The sequence below is a fragment of the Serinus canaria genome, chromosome 1 (assembly GCF_022539315.1).
Source record: "Serinus canaria isolate serCan28SL12 chromosome 1, serCan2020, whole genome shotgun sequence".
NCBI classification, from domain to species: domain Eukaryota; kingdom Metazoa; phylum Chordata; class Aves; order Passeriformes; family Fringillidae; genus Serinus; species Serinus canaria.
In genome coordinates, this window is record NC_066313.1 from 73790639 (window position 1) to 73810004 (window position 19366).

At 40.6% G+C, this 19366-nt stretch overlaps 1 long non-coding RNA gene across 3 annotated transcripts; it reads left to right on the forward strand.

The window, feature by feature from the left end:
- Positions 1-5118: 5118 nt before the first annotated feature.
- Positions 5119-12785, forward strand: LOC108961392 (uncharacterized). 3 transcript variants are annotated; one of them, XR_007778881.1, is made up of 4 exons: positions 5139-5241; positions 7790-7890; positions 9338-9476; positions 12670-12785. It is a non-coding gene; the product is annotated as an uncharacterized LOC108961392 (long non-coding RNA). The 3 variants fall into 3 exon arrangements; XR_001989684.1 differs by having other exon boundaries at positions 9421-9476; XR_001989685.2 differs by lacking the exon at positions 7790-7890 and having other exon boundaries at positions 5119-5241.
- The last annotated feature ends 6581 nt before the right edge of the window (positions 12786-19366 follow it).

A 19366-nucleotide genomic window follows, 5' to 3' on the forward strand; every position in this document is an offset into this window, starting at 1 on the left:
CGGCCGCTTTGACTCTAATAGTAAGCCTCATCTTAACTAGGAGCACTAATGCTACCCTATATGCTAAAATGTGCCATGTTTGTATGCAGAATGAGTCTACCTGGGATATTTGGGCATTCCCTGCTCAGCTTCTTTTTTTTTTTTTTTTTTAATTTTGATTTATGGTGCTCATTGTGTAGTTGTGTGGGAGCTGGGAAGTAATTCTCAAATCGGTTGAATTCATCTTGCTTGTTTCACGAGCAGGTATTTAGATGAGCTTTGTCTCCCTAAACCTCTTAATATAAAGAGTAAACTAGATTGCCTGTGAGTGTATTGACTGTGTTAAGAATGCTGGATTGTATTGCAAAGGAGTTGAGACCTGTAATGTTATCACTCAGCAGGAATGGATCCCATCAGAAGGCACATGGCGTGCCATGACGTAGCCAGCCTTAGACCACAAAAGCAGACTTTTCTCTGTGAATTAGACAAACCACACAAAAGGCAACAATAGCTAGCATAAACACTATTTAATACTATTCACAGGCTATTGAAGAGATGGGCGTTGACTAAGAATTGCAGCAAAGCCAGTACATTGTTGTCAGATGAAAGGATGCCTAATGAACAGGAAGCATCATTTGAGCAGGCTGACAGTAACCATATAACTGCAGGATTGTGGGACTGGCATTTACCCCATGGGTCTTTACAGTCAAAAAAATAAAGAGAAATTAAAGCATAAGGAATCCTTTTTTGTAGGCACTTAAAGCCCATAAAGCCACACAAGAAAGTGTACAATTGTCTTTTCATGATTTGTCTGTGCTTCAGCTAATCAAAAAAAAAGAACTTTTGGGGTGCAGTAACTATAGGTTCTGTGTCGCAAAATAAACCCTTCAGACAATAGAAGATTTGGATATTTGCAAATTGCCCCAATTGAAATAAGAGCTACATTTTTTTCTTCAGCTATTTCAAGCTATAGTCTAGCAATGGCTGCCTTGGTAATATCAAGATGATAAACACTTCTGTGTTTGCCCTTACAACCAAGCTAAATAAATGCTTTTGCAGTGGTCCCACTTTATTTGCTTATGTGTTAGGGTGGATGAAACATAATTAAAAAGGTTCCCTTCTGATACAATTATTCCAACGATGTTCTCCCATCCCTGTGATCATACACAGAAGAAAGCTTCCAATTGTTCTTGCTTTGTGTAGCCAACCTTTTAAATTATGCACTTAAGATGCAAGCAAGATGCTAAAACTCCTTTCTGTTGAGACTTCAACTGAGACAGAAGGGACTCAGGTTCTTAGAGAACAAAGATCCAAGAGGAGAATTTAGTTAGTGAGAGTTTTCCTGAGTAAGACTGAAAATATTTTAGGACTGGTATGTTTTAAAATATTCTTTGGGAGACTGAATCTGGAACAGTGTCCACAGAAAGACCTCCAGGCCACTTAGGCCTGTTATTTGGCAAAAGGCTGTGATGAATAGCATTGTGGCTGGGAAGAAGATATTATTATGCTCTGAAACCAAAGAACAGGCTCTGTGCTGTTTGCCACTGCCTGGGCAGGGACAGTGGACAGATAGATCTGTGCATGTCTGTGTATACATGTGCACTGGAAGATCAGCTCCCGAATTCCCAATTTCTCTGCACCCTGCCCCAATAATACAGCAAGCAGTACACACAAGGGGCTGCAGGGAGGATGGATACAGTTCTCTTTACTCTCACTGTTAGACACTTTAACCACTGAAATCCCCAAACCAAAATTTTTTGGCACTGATGCTATGAATTGGAGGCAAGGCATGTTTCCAGTAACAAAGTATATCCCATATAGTGATTTAACCCCTTTCTCCACTGAATCATAAAAGCTCATTCACTAGGTGGACTGTAAAACTCTTCCAGAAAAGAAGCAGTAAGCAGGTGTTGAGGGACTGAAAACCTAAGATCCTTTTCCACACAAGACAGCTGTGAAAAGGCAATCCATGTTGAACTGTGTTTCAGAGGATTCCAGCTAAATTGCCCCCTTAAGGATTTCATTTTCTTTTCAGAAATTCAACTACTTGAAAATTAGTTCTACATAAAAAATGCTCTGAATGAACAAATGAGGGATCCAGCCAGCTCCTGACTCACTATCAGCCCAATTTACCTCACCCACGCAAACCTTTTGATATGTTCTGAATTAGAGCATTGGTTATGCAGTTGACTTTACATGCTGTTTATTAACTGGCAGAGGGAGACCAAAAGAAACTCAGATTATAGCATGCTGTGCCATTACACTGTTTTTAAACATCTCTTTTATGTTTATATAAATATATTTAAATATACATTAAAATAGAGAAGATGGTATTCACCAATAGAGTTTGAGTGACTCAAACTCTGTTGGTACATATTGGTACAAACTCTGTAAGTACAATAAATACAATTATAAAAATTCATTGAACTTGAGCTGGTGAGTTGGGTAGTTAATGTTTAAGGGGGCACAGCTAAGATTTTCTGGGCCAAACAGAGTAGGATGTGAATGAGGGGTGATCAAATGAATAGCTGATTTAGCTTTAACCACTGAGTGACTTCTTGTAGTTTATCGTATATGTAAGGCTGGAAAAGGAAAACAAAAAGAAAGAAAGAAGAGAAATAGAAGTTTAATTAAATGCCATGGATGCAGTATAATGCAAATCTCACAAATAGAGCATAATTGGTTTAGCAGAGGGATCCAATGCCATAAATAACCATTCATAATCATATACAATTAACATATCAATAGTTCTTTTTTGGAGTTATAGTCCATAAGCTAAGTTAGTTCTTCACTAGAAAAGTCTGGCAAAACCAAGCTGTTAATTAAACACTTTTCAGAATTCAGTGTCACATTTTCACTCCTCCACAAAAAAACAAAAAGTCTGAACCTATTGAAGTGTCCTTCTTTTCACAAGCAGAAGGACACATTTCTTCCCTATTTAATACCATATAAATCTTCAAAGAGGAGAAAACCAGCAATCTCAAGCCTTTCCATTACAGCTGGCTTCTCCCTAGTACAGTAGTGGGACAAAGCAGTAGAGCAGAAACATTGACTTTTTTCACTGAATGGAGTTTGTGCCCAATTGAAAAAGACTTCATGATGATCTGAAACAGCCCTAAAAGAAACCAGTCCCAGATGAGAGTTTATGTACTTTAGATGATAATTATAAGAATAGGCTAAAAAATAATCTTTTCCTTGAAATTAATTAATGTCTCTCTTCCATGTATGTTACAATAATTCAAACCTGGTGTCTCAGGAAAAAAAATTATAAAAAAAAGCTCGTTAGGGAATGAGCCTTGAAGTTACCTGCAGAAGTGAAGTGCTGAGAGCCTTCTGAGTACTCCCAAATTAAAGGGGAATTAGAAAAGCTTTAATTCTTTGCACAAAGGCCTGAGATTTTCACCTCAAAATTGCTTCAAAGAAAGGTGACTCTCCAAGCTGTTGGAGTCCCCGCTCTGCTTTGAACAGAAGAGATGCAGACAGGCTTGCTTTCCAACTTTCCTGGATTCATCTTTATTATTAAGTTCACAGAACATAACTCCACACTACAATCACCAGTCCCTTCTTGACTGCTTGTTTGCTGGGCCTTCCTCTGCCCCAGGTCCTCCTTCTTTCTCCCTCCAGAGGTCTCTCCATATTGCCTGTTCAGTTCCCATGTAGGAAGAAGAACTCTGTGATCATCTGGAGGCTTCAGATGATGGAGGAAAAGGTGACAAAATGGTCCAGGTCCCTGCCATGCCTTTCGCTTCCTCCTTGTTCAGCCCTCTACTAGGACAGTGTACAGTGAGGGTGGGTTTGTTTTTAACTTACTGGTATGTTATATTTTAATGAGGGGTCCCCTGGAAGGACTGACAGCAGCTCTGTGGTCCTGCACACCACAATGTTCCACCATTTTATCCTCACATTTTAACCCTCACCTACAAATCAGTCAGGCAAGCACACAAGGAACAACCTTCTCTTTTGTCTCCACTGAAACTACCACGTCTGAGCTGACAGCCGTCTCACCATGAAGACCACAAAGATACAAAGACCTGCCAGGACTCCCTCTCAAAGAAACCATGTCAAGCCCCAGCATCAGGTATGTTTTAGAGGCTATGATGACTTTTTCCCTCCATTTAATGTTGCTAGATTATATAATCAGCTTAAACACAAATAGTAGTTAGGACAGATATCTTAGGAGTTATAAAACATTTTCTGAGCAAATGTCCCTTCTGGACTCTCTGTTGAAATGGACTCCAAGACAAAAAAAAAAGAAAAAAAGAAAATTGAGTAATGAAATGTCACCTTTCACCCCTTAATTCTAATGATTCTAATGCCATAGTCGGGTCTGTTGGTTTTCTTACCAACATTTCATTAACAATGCTGTGGGAGGAACAGGGAGTTTGATTGATGGGACCAGTGTTACGCTAAGCTAGTTGATTATTTCATATTGGATGTCATACAGAGATATCTAATGGCACTTAAATCATTAGCTGGTGTAAAACAGAGAACATTTAAATAATGAGATAATGGGTACAGATGCTGCATTAGTCCTTCCTAATCTCTGAATCAGCTGAACTTTCAAAACCAAACTCTAAATCCAGGGTTTCCAAATTCTACAATACCAGTTCAAAACTGGCAGGCATGGAAAAACAACACCCTGCTAGTCAACACCACAGCCTTATAGCCACAGATCTTTGAGTTTAATCACTTCCTAGGACTTGATGACTTTCCTCATTAATTTAATGTGGTTTTTTATCTTCAGACATAGAATGGCACACTTGGTGGAATTTATTTGACACACCTGAATTGTGTACTCCATGTATGAATGAGGCCTCATGGGCAGATATTAGTGACAGAGAAAACAACAAGTGCCAGTGTAAATAGTATCTCTAAATCATTTTGGGAACATGTCTAAGTCTTCCACTCACTGGAGAATATGAGCACAAGCCTTTATTCAGGTGAGAGCCTGAGCAAGCATCTGGAAAGCACTACAAGGGAATTTTGGATCCAAAAGGGGAATGAATGTGCCAAGCACAGATCTAGCAGGAAAGAGAATGTTGCAGATCATTACTTGAGGGCCCAGTGTGACACGTTGGGTCTGTCATGCTCAGTTTGGTCCTCTGGGAAACCTAGCTGATTGTTTGCCTCCCATTGACACAGTTTATAATCATCACCTGATCAAGGAGACCTTTCTCAACAAGTCCTGGTGCTTGCCTGATGAAGTGAGCTACTCAGGCAGCTCAGGGTGAAGACCATGGGGAGCACCACAAAGAGCTGCAGGTGAGTGATATATCAAAGGATGGGCGTGGGAGGGATTAACAAGAGCAGTGGCAGGTTTGGAGCAGTGGGTGAGAAATGTGGCTTTGCCCATGGTGGCCCACCTGCCCAGGCTTGCCAGAGGAAAATCTGCTCCGTATGAGGAAGGGAGGGAGGGTGAAGTGTCAGGAGTGCACTTCACAACAGTGGAGCAGACTGAAGGACTGGGGAGAAGGCAGCTAATTCCAGAGAAGTCTCAACAGGAACATCTGAATTTAAAATTACTGAAGCTGAAAGAATTTCTGCATCCCAAAATAAGGGAAAGGAAGGGAAAAGGCTTTCTGAAACAGCGTTTCACTGCTAGCTGCAGCTACCAATGCTCTGATTTTATACTTGGGTAAGAGTTTCCCCCACTCCTGGCCTGGGGTCACACTCAGAGCCTTTATTTCATTGCAGCTGGTATGTGGACAACACAGAAGAGCACTGCTTCTACTGCCCCTAACAAGCAGGGCTATTCAAAGAGAGCCCTTCCTAACCCTCACTCTGGGACAGGCCATTTTGAGCACTTCTGTTCAGACCTTCCTTTTGTCCTAACTTCCTTTCCTTCTTAGGACACTTTTTTTCTTTTATTTTTCCCCCCAAAAAGACACTGCACAGTCCAGAAATTCTCTGCTCCTTGTGTTGCATGTCTGGAATCCTAACAAGTCAAACCACAGGAGTTAAGCCAAAAATCTGAATGGAGACAATTAAATTCTTCAACACTTGCAAAAATTAAGGAGTCATAATTTATACTGACTTTAAAATCCACCCCATCTGTTAGTACATTTCTAACAATGTGATTTGTCACAGTAAAAAGTAATTAAATGAAATGTATAAAAACGAGTCTCATACTGGTTTATGCATAAAATATATTTTATTATAATTAGTCACCTGAACAAAAGATGATGAAGCAATTATCACTGGCAACGCTTTCAGACTTTAAACACACAGCAAATGTATCACAGGCAAAATATTTTCTCCCATAAAGAATTGATTCACACCGAATATTTAACAGCAAAACCCAAGTTTTATTTAGGTAATCCAATTGTATTCAAGAAACAAAGTTTTGTGAAAGGACAGCAGTTATGTGCAGTGTTGGGACCTGATTCAGAGTCAATTAAAAAGCCCCTGCTGATTTCAGTGGCTTTCAACCAGCTTCCTCAGTGTGCCACTGTGCTGAAGAGCTCCCTCACTGAGCCAATAGAAGGAATCAATGGTCTTTTACATCAGGAGAAGAATAACCCACCCGGATTAAATTGATCTCACTGGCTCGACTACGTAAAAAGTTCACATTAAAGCTGCCCATTATCATGTGAATAATCAAACCCTTCTAATGCTGCTACTGTTTTTACTATTTCCATGTTGTCTTGTTGTGTTTTGTTTTTTATTTTTCTCATTTGACACTTGCAGACACACCTGTAGTATTTTATTTCTGAGCTGGAAAACAGACAGCTCTTTGGTTCAGTGCAATACCTTGTGAGGTGTTATTGTTTGTGCTCACAGACTAAACAAGAAACTTTGAGAGAAAAAAACAAAAAGGAACTTAAAAAATATAGTACCAAACCCATATGTAATGAAAATCTTGCACGGGGAAGAGTTGGGATTCATGCCATAAGCAGAGAAACAAAAAGAACATCCACAGAGGGAATGATGAGGGGATCCATTTCTAACCTGACTGTCCTTGTCAGTAATTTAGGAAGAGCCACTGGTAGCTGCTAAACAGCCTCCTCCAAGGGAGCAGCTCTCTGCATCATCACAAAAGAAACAAACAATCAGACAAAGCCATTTAGGGTCAGAACAGATAAAAATGTCTGTCCTTCTGATCTTAGAATGAATTTCTAATATGTCTCAGAAACTTAAATCTCCTTCTTCCCTTTCCTCCAGCTATAGTCTTTTAAGTTTCTTCTGCTTTTGGGCAATGAGGATTTTGTTTATAATGTGGAAAATACAAAATCCAAAGAAGTTTTGTTTGAATTCCTGGAGGGAATTTCTTTCTTTATTTATGTCTCTTAAACTAAGAATTTAAGTTATGCAAATCTAAGTTGCCAACTTTATATTATGCTTGTGCATGTTCTTTGTTTCTTTAATCAACTCTTACTCCTGTCATGTTGAAAAAGGACAAGCTACAATAAACAAGAAACAAGTTTTCCAGAAAGTAGCACACAATCCTGCATTAGTGTTCCTTGCCATCCCTTTTTTCTACCTATTTATGCCTTAAATCCATCTAACCAATATTGCCCACAGCTAAGAGCACTGTAGCCCAGAAGACTGCTATAACATTGACTCTGAAGCAGTAAAAGAATTAGTGACATTGTTCATAACTCAAACATCCCTACCATATTTCACTTCCAGCATTTAAAAATAAAAACCAGAATCCCAAAGCCTTCATTATTTAAGTTAAACAATGAAACTGTTACTGTGTTGCTTGAAGCCCTGCTTTGCTCCCAGTGTCCTAGGACAACTTTTTTTCCTGAAGAGTGATGAAAAAAACATTTTGTAAGACACAGATACAGGCAAAACACGACCTCTTTAGATCAGTTCCAGGATCACAGGTCGCCATGAAATGAAGGATAAAAGAGGGAAAGGATTATGCCAGGAAACCATGAGAAAAAGCAGTTTCATCTCTCTGTCAAGGTAAGTTGCAAGGAGGCAGTTTTAAAAGGTGATAATTTTCTTTACCTTCCTTGTTACCTGGGAAATGCTTAGAATAAAGAAGAAAAAAATGCGAAAATGCCTCAGCCTGCACAAGCAAGCCAGAACAGTGTTGACAGGATTACAGAAGTTGCCTAATTAGTTCCTTCTTTGCTAATATCCACCCTAAGAACTTCACTTTAGCTGGTAAACAATCAACAATTCAGGGAGAGAAGCTCAGGAGCTAAATATGAAATCTGAATGCTCTTCTTTCCTACTAAGGGTCACTTGCCACCAGAGCTGCTCCCACAGGCAGCAGGGACAGGTCTGGGAGTGGGGCAGCTCCCCCTGGCACAGAGGTGGCAGTCCAGGAGCAGTGTCAATCAGCCCTACAGCCTCCCCAGGGTGACCTTCCTCCTCCTCCCTCTCTTCCACCAGCATTTGGAAAGGGGAGAGGCATAACTTAGCCTTGATTTTGGTGTCTTTTTCTTAAAGGGAACAGGAACTGCTCATCAGGTGTGTGTGTCCACTTTTGGGATGTGTGCTTTCCTCACAGCCCCACGAGGAGAGGGGTGGATGCTGCTGCTGTGCTGTTCCTGTGAGACCCACACTAAAACCAGATGTGACAGTGACCAACAACTGGATCTCTTTGAATGTGTCTTGAAAGTCATATACATGACTTGCAAATTACTGCTCATTTTTTAGCATATTAAAATGGATAAAATCCTAGTCAAGAGTTTACATAGCCAAAGAAACAGAACTTGCTATGACTTAACTTTTCCCTCTTCCTCTATTTAAACAAACAAACAACCATATAAACACACAACCAACTAAACAACCCCTCCCAAAAAACTAAAAAATTTCATAAATCCACTTTTCTATAACAGAAATTAACTCCAGATCCCTAGAATGTCTCAGGGACTTGATAGCAACCATTGTGCATGTTTTTCTCTTCCTTAGAAAAATAACAAAAAAAAGTCATACAACTCACAAAGCTACCCCAATTCATTGCTATGCTCATTTGCATCTACATTTTATTCCCATTCTTCTGCCTTTTATTTGTGTCCCCTAGATGGTTAACTCCATGGGGAAGGCATTATATATTTTCTTTCTTATATAGTCCTATGCATAATGGTCCCCTACTGGTTCTTTTGGACATCACCATAATATAAATACAAATATTTATTACCACTGCCAACAACTAGAAGAATTATCCCTTATATCTGTGCAGCCACAGTCAGTAGCATGCTACAGATCCTGGTCCAGTAAATGCATGTGAATTGCTGTTACATATTGATCCATATGTGAGTGGTACCTGTAAGACCTGCAGCCATCCAGGTTAGTTGTTCTAACTCCTTATTTGCCATCATCAGGCCTCTATATCACTGCTAACCTACACCTACAGTAGGTTACGTGCCTCACACTGGGTGAATAATTTTTGTTTTCAAAGGACTCACCATTAACAGAGAGAGAAATTATAACCTGTGTCCAGCAAGCTCACTGCCTGGCAATCTTCCTCCCTTTCATTTGCAGAGTGGCACACTAAAGCTGGCAAGACAGACTTTATGCAAAGCCCTTCTGCAATAAAGGTAAGACACAAGGGACTACTTGTAAATGACTGATTTTCTCCTTTCTGCTCAGTTCCCAGCTATATAGTATATATTATGGTCTGGTGTTACAGGGATATTATATATTTGTCACATGGTGAAAGTTTTCATGACTGCTGACTCCACTTTCCACACTTAAATCTTTGGTTTTTCTAACACACCCAGGCACATATGTCCTTTTAAAGTCAAGCTCAAATGAAATACGGTATCAAATGAAAATAATATTATGGCAGGTGTCTGAATTCCAGATTGTTTTTCTTAGATTGATAGCAAGATTTTACTCCAGGATATAAAAATCTGTCTTACCAATAAATACTGTATTATAAACTCTTTAGGTATATATAAGGTTTAGGTAGAACAGCTGTATGAACAACAAGGGAATTTTCTTCCTCCTTTCATCTCCAAAATAGGTCCATTTCTGAAGTAGAGCTACTCCCCAGTTCTGGAAATTGGGTGGTGATTCTTACAGACACTTTCTTGCCTACCCAGAACCAGAGGCAGATGGGTTGTGCTTGGCGTGTCTTGAGATGGTGTGGCTGATTTGGTCTTCTCTGGAGGCTGCCCTGCAGAGCCCCAGGCTGATGTTATCACACCACTAACCACAAAAGAATGACTGGACATCCTTTTGTCTCTTCTGTCTCAGTGGTTTTCCCAGCACGTGGCAGGCTCTGCTCCTCAAAACAAACACAGGTGCTGGACCTGCTGCCCCAACAAGGGTGTCAGGTGCAGGGCTCCTGTTTGGATGTGCTCAGGAAGCAGAGAGCTCGGTGTGGTACATGGCTTTTGCACAGTGCCTAGACCTGAATGTGAGGAGAAGAGGGAAAAGATTATAGGCAGTTTCCTTCTGCTTGGCAGCAAATATCTGCACCAGCTTTCTCTTTCCTGACCTGTAGATGGCTGCACATGAGACCACATGAGAAATCTCATCTCAGTCAAGGGGGAAAAATGCACACTTTTTAGAGAAATGTTCATTTAGGTGTATGTTTTGTGATCAGACAAATCTTTTAACCAGATTCTTATTTCTCATCAGTGTCTGGGTAAATGCCACCTCTACCTGGCACATAAGTTTCAGAGAAATGTGACTCTGGCCTTATGAACATGCGCAGTTTTTGTCATCCACTTCTAAATTGAGACCCATACACCAGCCAGGAAAAGTGCTGTGACATGAGCTGATTTACTCAAGCAGCACAAGGTTTTTGCTTTTTCCACTTGCTCTGTCCTTGTCCTTAAACTGCCATCAAACCCTGCTACCAGCTCTCGTATTTCCTGTTGCTTCCCAGACAAGGTTTCCTTTCTCTTCTTCACTGTTTTCTTGAATTAGTCCATGTACAGTGAACTGTGCCATGAAATTATCTAGAGTGTACTTCAGATGTTGATACCACCACAGGAGATATCTTTAAATATATATTGATCTAAAACAAGACTGAAAACATGATTTTTGTACTAAGTTAGATCTGCAGCTTGAGTGAGCAAATGAACACTGTTGTCTTTTAAGTAGTGAACCAACCTCTTTGCTCTGCCTAATGAGGAGCCCATGCATTTGATTGCTTGATCCATTTCTTCGGTTCAGCACACAGGGTAACAACTTTTGGCTGCTAATAAGGAAGAATTCAGATAACTGGTGTCTGTCCAAAATCACTAAATATCACTTCATTTTACTATAGGCTGAATTCAACTGCCTGCTTGCTTTCTCAAAGCTAGTGGCACTTGGCTGCATTATTTTATTAGTGTTTCATTAGCATGTCTAGAAGACTCTTTTTCAACATTTTCAACCTAGCATTTGAGGGGACTTTATTTGGAAAATAAAGTTATCTTCTATTTCTGTGACAGAGGTCGTGTCCTCACTAACCTTTGGCTGTGTGTTGTGAGGCTCCCACAGGTGGTCCCAGACACCCAAATTCAGAGGTGCTGAGCGTAGGCAGGGGCTCCTGGCAGGGCTGGGCACTGTGGGCAGCAAACACGGGCACCACGCTCCGGGCTGGAGCCAGGATGCAGCAGGGTGGGTACACGCACGCCGTGCACGGGAGCCTGGCAGCACGCCCAGGTCCTCCAGTCTAGACACAGCCAGTGGCTTAATTAACAGCTAAATAAAAGTTAGGCTGGAACTTTAATGTTCCTCGAGTACTTTGGCTGTTTGCTGGCAGCTTTCCTGGCCTGTGGAGGGCTACCCAAGCACAGACAACCTCCAGGCTCAGACAGCCGCCTAGCACAGCTCACGGGCAGTCCCTCTGGTGGGGCTCACCAGCTGAGAGGTGCACAGGGTCATGTTACCTGCTTTGGAGTGTCTGACCTGGCCACCCTGGCCTCTCCTGTAGGTCCTGTGGCCAGGTCCTCTTGGCTAGGTCCTGTAGGTCCTGTGCCATACTTCCTAGCCCACTGGGATGTCTTTGACCTTCTAAGACTCCTGAAATGACTGTAGACTCACCTGAGTAGAATCAGTGGGTGATTTCATCCATCTCCCTGCACACAGGGACTATAAAAGACAGTTCCTGCTCTTCAGAGTCTCAGCAGTGAAGGCTGGTACATGCATGAACATGGCAACAGGATCAAAGTGATGTGCAAATATTCAGCCTTTCATGCTCTAGGAATTATTGAATTGGTACTATGGGACCAACCAGGCACCTCAGCCTTGGGTTAGGACGTGGTTGTGGCCACTATTGTGCACATTAGCACAGAAACTAGCAATGTCTTTGCTCCAAGGAAAAGGCAGAACTTGGAGATATAAATGGAATCAGTGTTGACTGATAATCTTGAGATTGTCATCCACAACACTTTGAGGCACTGCAAAAAATCTGGGAGTACCTGTGTACAAATTTAACATGGAAAAGACAAATATTTTGCCCAGTCAAAACCAGTGGGGATCTACTTAAAATAAAGATGAAAATTTGGACGACAACAGATTGTGAAAGTACTTACCAGTGAAAGCAAACATTTTCTGTGTAGTAAAAAGGAGAGAGTGAGTCACAGAGAAACAAAAATTCCTGTAGATCTGGCTAGATGGGAGCAGGGCAAATAAAGCGTTTCTCAAGTTCAGGGAAAAGCATTTTGCAGGATCTACCTGGATAAGCTGTGCCTTCTGGGATACAATATTTGTGCCAAACATTGCCTTCCTCTTGAAAATAAGTAAGTATTTCCCCTTTTTTCCTCATCTTCCTTGTCTCTCTGTCCCTCACAGGAAACTTCTCTGCAGACAAATGTTGGATTAAACCAATTCCCTGGACCAAGTGGTAGGGCACAGATTTTGCTCCTGTTCTTTGAGATGAGCCTCTTACCAGCTGTTATGCCTATGAACATTTGTGCTTTCAAATAAAAATATTATTAAAATGAAATCTGTCTTTGTGCTTCCTATGTTGCTGGTCTTAAAAGTGGACAGGTATCACAAGGCCTATAAAAAGAGCTTGGAGAGTGGTCTCTCAATCGGTTTCCATTTCTGCTCCCACTACACTGACACAGAGATTTCTCCCAGGGCATTCCAACAACAAAAAAAGGTGAATCACTGACATCCTTAAAAATCTTAAACTTTTCTTTTCTCAGTATATTTCATGAACATCTCATAAAAATAGAAATCTCTGCTATCCTTTTCACCTTTGCCAACACATAGACAGCCATGCAAGGAGAGACCTGTTGTCAGTCACCCACTCCAACAGCCTCTCTCACATGGACAATGTGACTTCCCTGAATGCATTCATGTTTGGATTGGAGCAGATTTTTAAAACAAACAAACAAATAAAGAAGCAAACAGTGAACCTCACACACTTGACTTAGGATTGTGAAAACCATTGTATGTGGAGGATATTCTGTCTTCATGAAAAGCAACGGCTCCTCTGCTTTTGTCTGAAAAAATCAGACAGTTTGGTCAGAAATGAGACAGAAAAATAGGTCTATTTTAAAAGAAAATACATCAATGAGGTGTACTTCCGTCAGAAAAAAAAAAGAGCAGCCGTTTGATTTCCATGAATACTGCTCATTCAAAGCCTGTAGTGAAGACTTCCTAGTTTGCCAGACAGTTGGTGGAGTCAGCCATGCCAAACTTGGCACATATTTAAGAGATATACAAACACAATGGATTAGCGGTATTTATATTTCACCCTTCACCTCTCACGGGGGTCACGTTCTCAGAAGAAGGTGACATCATTGTGAAACTTTACCCTGCTTAAGCCCCAAGCAACATGTCTCCTTATTTAAAGATCAGATTATCCCTCCTTCATTGTTTTGCATTTGATTTTGTTTCTTTTCTCCATTTTGGGGAAGGGCAGCTCACTATTTTGAGGAGGTGATGGAGCATGTCAGGATTTAAGGAGTGAAAGGGAAGAGATTGGTTTGGATTTTCTGCCTCTCTTTTGTGTGCTCTAAAGCTCAATATACTTAGAGTGGTGACTGCAGGTACATGGGCAGAAGAAAGCTTTTGTGCTCTTATAAACCCCAGCGTTTTCTGGGACTATACCTCTATAGTCAGACAACAGGAAAGAAGTTCAAACAGTTTTTTAGCCACTTTCCATTTCAATGGGTGTTTATTAGCAATATCACTGAGTCCCAGAGATGGCATTTTAAAGTGCTGATAAGGAGTTTGATGCACACACAGATAACGCAGTGCAAAGAGCAGTAATGACTATGGATGTCCCTGTTCAAAAGAAAGCTTGGAGGACTAAGTCTTGCTCACATGTGAGTTTATAATTTTCCATAAATGGTAACTGAGTGTTAATATGTGGGAAACAACAGCAACTATTGTTTCTATCTCTTCTAGACAGTTTCTTACTTCACTAAGCTCAAGCAAATCCCTCACCTTCAGCAGGTTTGAAAATTCTGAATAACTGTGGAAAACACTTCTCATTCTGTCATCTTTATCTAAAGTAGTTTGTGGAATAAGAAGAGCAAACCTGAACCCCACATCATGAATCAAAGGAGTTTCTTATGTCAGGATTTTTTAGCAATTTTTAAAAATATTGCTAATACAAATTCATTGTATTTTATATTAATGGATGTGACAAACACAGCAGATATAATAATTTCAGGAGAAAACAGTTTCAAAGAAATATGGTAAAGCAAGTGACTCAGTGAGATATTGGCAATTCTGAGGGGAACTCACGTCATTGACCATATGGAAGTGACAAAGTATCACCTCAATGCACTGTTCAAAGATTAATATGAGAATAATGTCATCTTGAATGTCTGCTGAAGGCAGGTTGTAATTATGTGAATATTTTGGATACTGTCTTCTTACTGAAGGTGGGTGAATACTGTCATGAATGTTTGATCAGACATTTAACTGGAGTTGCTTCTGCCTCACTCACACCTCTTTTGCACTCACTTTCCAAGCACTGCAGTATATTTCAATTTTACTGCTATTTGAAAAAAAAACACCCAAAAAACCAAAACCAAGCAAAACCAAAAAAGCAGCAAATTTCTAGGTAATATATTTAAGTATTCCTTTTAAAAGGCATTATATTTTAGCATTCATGACAATTTGTGGTAGAAATACTGGTATAGTTACTTCATTTGAGCCAACAGCAAGGTTTGAAATTGGAAAAAAAAAAAAAAACCAACAAACACAAAACAACAAAAATTAGGAGTGCCCTTAAAAACCAACTGGTTTCATGGTTCTGTCCCAAATTCTCATTAGGTCAGTCACAAACAGGGAACTAAGACTGGAGAAACCTCCATGTGCTTTTTAATCCTGGTCTCATTCTCACAGAAGTCAGTGATAAAACTTCCATAGATTTCAACAGTGCTGCATCAGAACCTTCATCCTCATGAACATTAAGTAAAGAAGGAATAGCACCATGCAAGATACATGGCCAGTTATTATTTACTGAGAGAAAAACATTGACAGGGACTAACAAATACCTGCAGATATCTCAGTTAACACGCATTTTACTACATTATATTTCTTTGTATCAACCTCAAAATTCTTATTACATGCAGAAACTGCATGGAAATATTTCAGATCTGCACCTTTGGACATTGCACAGGTTGTAATTCAGCACCCATACAGGGGACACACACATGTGCCAAAGTATTTTTCTGACTCACCTTCCTTTTTAATTTCCCTTTGAAGTCCCTTTTACTATTGGTTTTATCTGGAGTAGGAATGAGTTTCCCATAGAATAAAGTACTTCTTTAAGGAAGGCAATGGAGGAAATTTCGTGACTTTACCAGGTTTCAGTTTTTGAGAGTGGGGTGGTAGTTTTGTGGCAGTTTCCACTTTCTATATTAATTCTTGTAGTAGCAGCTGTTTTACTAATTTTGCTCCCTATGAGTAAAGCAAGGCTTTCTCTGAGCCTTCAGGGATTTGATGTTACAGAGTTCCCAAGGTTTGGTTTCTCTAGTTAAAAAAGCTCTTTTGCATTGTTTCCACCTGAGCATCACCTTCCATCTGTGTTCAAAGAGAGGGGAAGGTAAAATTAAGAATGACTCAGCATGTTATGACATCTCTTTGAATTAGTTGTAAGGGAGAGGGCAAAGACAGCCCTGTCTGGTGAAGAACACCTGACCAGGCAGCACCTCTATTTTAGCTCATGCACCTTGTCCCTGCTCCAGCCTGTAGAAATGACTACAGAGGGACAAACTTTGAGGATGCTTGTGGACTACAGCTTTCATCCATGGAAATCAATCTTGCACATGCATGTTTACATCCACACACACAAGGAAGGATGGATCTGACTTTTGGGCATTCCTGAAGTACCTGCTGTGAGGTGTATCCTCCTTATCCTTTATCAAAGCAGAGCTCAAGAAATGTGACCTCCTTGAAGACACGGACACTGAGGGCTGCCCTTACGGCTCGGAGCTACACTCAGGAGTCCTTCAGCTCTTCATACTGCATCTCCTTCTTGGGAGGAGAGAAATCTTGCAGATAGTAATGACTGTGACAGTAGCTCTGAGAATCTAGCACTTGTGAAAACAAAATCTTGCCTTCTGTGTTGCAGTGTAGTAAAAAATAAAAAACCCACCTAAAGAAACAAATCCTAAAAAAGAATGCAAATAAAATACCTGAAAATGGCTAAATTTCTAATGACTGGTTGAAATAATAACCTCTCTTAGACCAGAGCAATCTTTGATACAAAGGTTTGGGAAGACACACAAGGTGTCTCCCAGTGGTGATGTAAGAAAAGTGAGAAGTTCAATTCAGGCTGTAATCAAATGTGGAACCTGTATTCTAGAGAGATGCTAATTCTCCAGAGAACATGATAGCTGTCGCCGATAAATACACTGCCAAGGCCTGACATACTCTGGTTCAAGTAACCCACCCATCCATCACACATACACGCACACTTCAAGGATTCCTAAATTCTGTTTCCAGGGCCTGATCCCTGAAAGACTGAGGAACACAAACAACCTTGCTACATGCCAGTAATCCCATTATCAGGCAGGATCAGACCCTGATACTGAACATACTATCTCATTGGTTCTAATCAAAATGCAAATTGGGTTAAGCAACAAACACCAGGAATATTTTGAGATTTCATACTCATAGAATTGAGAAATCTTCGAGGTTGTTTGTCAAAAAAGGGTTGCATCATTATATTTTTTTGCATTCCAGTTGTGTTATCTATGTTAATGTATTACAATTTTTAAATCATGTTTTGTTCCCAAGTCCTTCTATGTTTTTTACAAAAACATCTCTATCATTACATTTGCATTTTAAAAGACTGCGGATGTTATCCTTACAATGGGCATTATTTACATTTCAGATTTCCATATATCTGCACCAACTGGCTTTGCTGGATCTCTGGTACAATCATGCTTTCCCATTATCCATCTTCTTCTGCTACAAAGATAATTCACTTTACCTCCAAACTTTGCTAGTCATGCTTTGTATAATAACTCATGTCTTGCTGTCCCTCACAAGTTTGGCGGCTCCTTAATACAGCGCTCACAGAGAGGGTGCACTACATATTGATCTAATTAAACGTTTCTGAATCAGGACAACAATAGTAATGGGATTAATTATTGTAATTTGTGCAGCAGAAGTATATACATAAAGAGGCAATTTCCCCCCTCCCCGTAAAGCCAGCAGAAAATGAATTTCAGACATTAGGACCTGAGAGACCAGAGAGCTACAGCTGCTGAGCTAGTGTCCCTCCCATAGTCCTGGCCAGCAGCTCTGACATCCTTGCACAAAGTAATCACAGATCACAGCATTTAATCACTGAAAACAAGCACTCCAGAGGACAGCAGTGTCAATATCCCACTCTCTCATTATCTGTTTGGATTGCACATCCACACTGTCAGATAAACAGAGTGGAAAATTAAGATTAAAAATATGGTAATTTCATTTCAGGCAGCAGGCACCACTCACTGCCCCTATTATGCTATTGATTACCTCTGAATTCAATTTTTCTTTCAATGCAAACTTTAATCTGTTTGCTACCCAGCAATTCAACTCCCCAAGGGCTATTTGAGAGTAAGTAACCATTTAATCTGATGCTAACTGAAAAATCACCGTCCTTAATGAATTGTGTAAATCATTCAGCTCTAAAGCACCTTTGACTTCTATTTCATTTTTTATTTTCTACTCAATATAGGAAGGGATCGGCGTGTGAATAATTACAAAGTAGCAAGTATTTTTAAATAGAGCAAATATGATAAAAACCCTATTATAGTGGGGCATGTGTAATGAACAGTACTTTTTAATTTCAAAATAGCTATTCATTAAAAAAGAATGGGAGATTAAAAAGAGAGGCTCAAAGCTCAAGGTAAAAGTTGATAGACATTGTAATTACATGGTTAATTTCAAAGATTTATATGCTGTTATGATTTAAAAGGAATTTTTATGACCTGACATTTTCATTTGAGAAGATTTTTTATTTAAAATTAATCTTCTAGCTCCTATTCTTAATTATTTCTTGGCAAGCGATAAATGGGAATACAAAAAATGCCCTATATCAAATTTTCAGCAGAATAAATGCATGTGAATTTGTGAACAGCAATAAAGTGGTCCTACTTTCCGTAGTTGAATCACTTTACATTGAAATCCAAGGCTAAAATAAATTCTTTGTATATGGAAATTATTGACACTTTTAGGAAGGCTCTTAAGCTGCAGATTCACACTCTGCTTTTTATTTTCCAGACTAAGAAATTCAAGACTCTTTGGCTAAGTCGAAATTGCCTTTCTACTTTGCAATTCAGTTTTTGGCGCACCTTTCCTCCTCCTCAACTTTGACGGGTTTTCTTCCCAGCTCCCAACAAAGAGACTGGCAGTCATGGGAGGGACTTTGCTGCCCAAATTTCCCGCAGCCTCGGCGGCAGGGAGGGAAGCCAGGGGCTGACTCAGGCCAGACACACACTCAGGTGCTTGTTTACAGCCCAGCCGTGAAGAAGGCACGTCCCAGTCCTGGCCTCGCTGGGCCAAGCAGGATGCACTTCATGGATGCTGCCCCCTCCACCCACTCAGGGCTTTTCCTCAGAGCTGGCACAAAGTAGCTCAGCTGCAGGCTGTGCCACCACAGAGTCCTTCCCTTGACACTAGTGGCCATGCCTTTTGTTGTGACTTTGCTGATCACGCAGGGCATCCTGATATTAAAGCACCTTGGAAACTCTCTAATTTTCCCGGCGCCAAGAGAGTGCACCCAGTGCTACCAGGCAGTGATCCCAGCCCTCTCTCCCCTGGGTACCACATGGGATGAAGGATGCGGGGTGCAGGTGTGAGATGCAAGACATAGGACACAGGGTGAGGGATGCAAGTTGCAGGATATGGGGAGTGGGGTACGGGATGTGGGATGCAGGATGCTGTCTCCCTCACAGTGCAGCCAGGGGAGGTGCAAAGCAGCACACTCCAAAATGCATTTCCCACTAAGAGAGCTGTGTGGACAGCCATAGCAACAAGCTTGAAGGCAGTCCCCACATTCAGTGCTGCTCTTGGCTCTTGCTCTGCA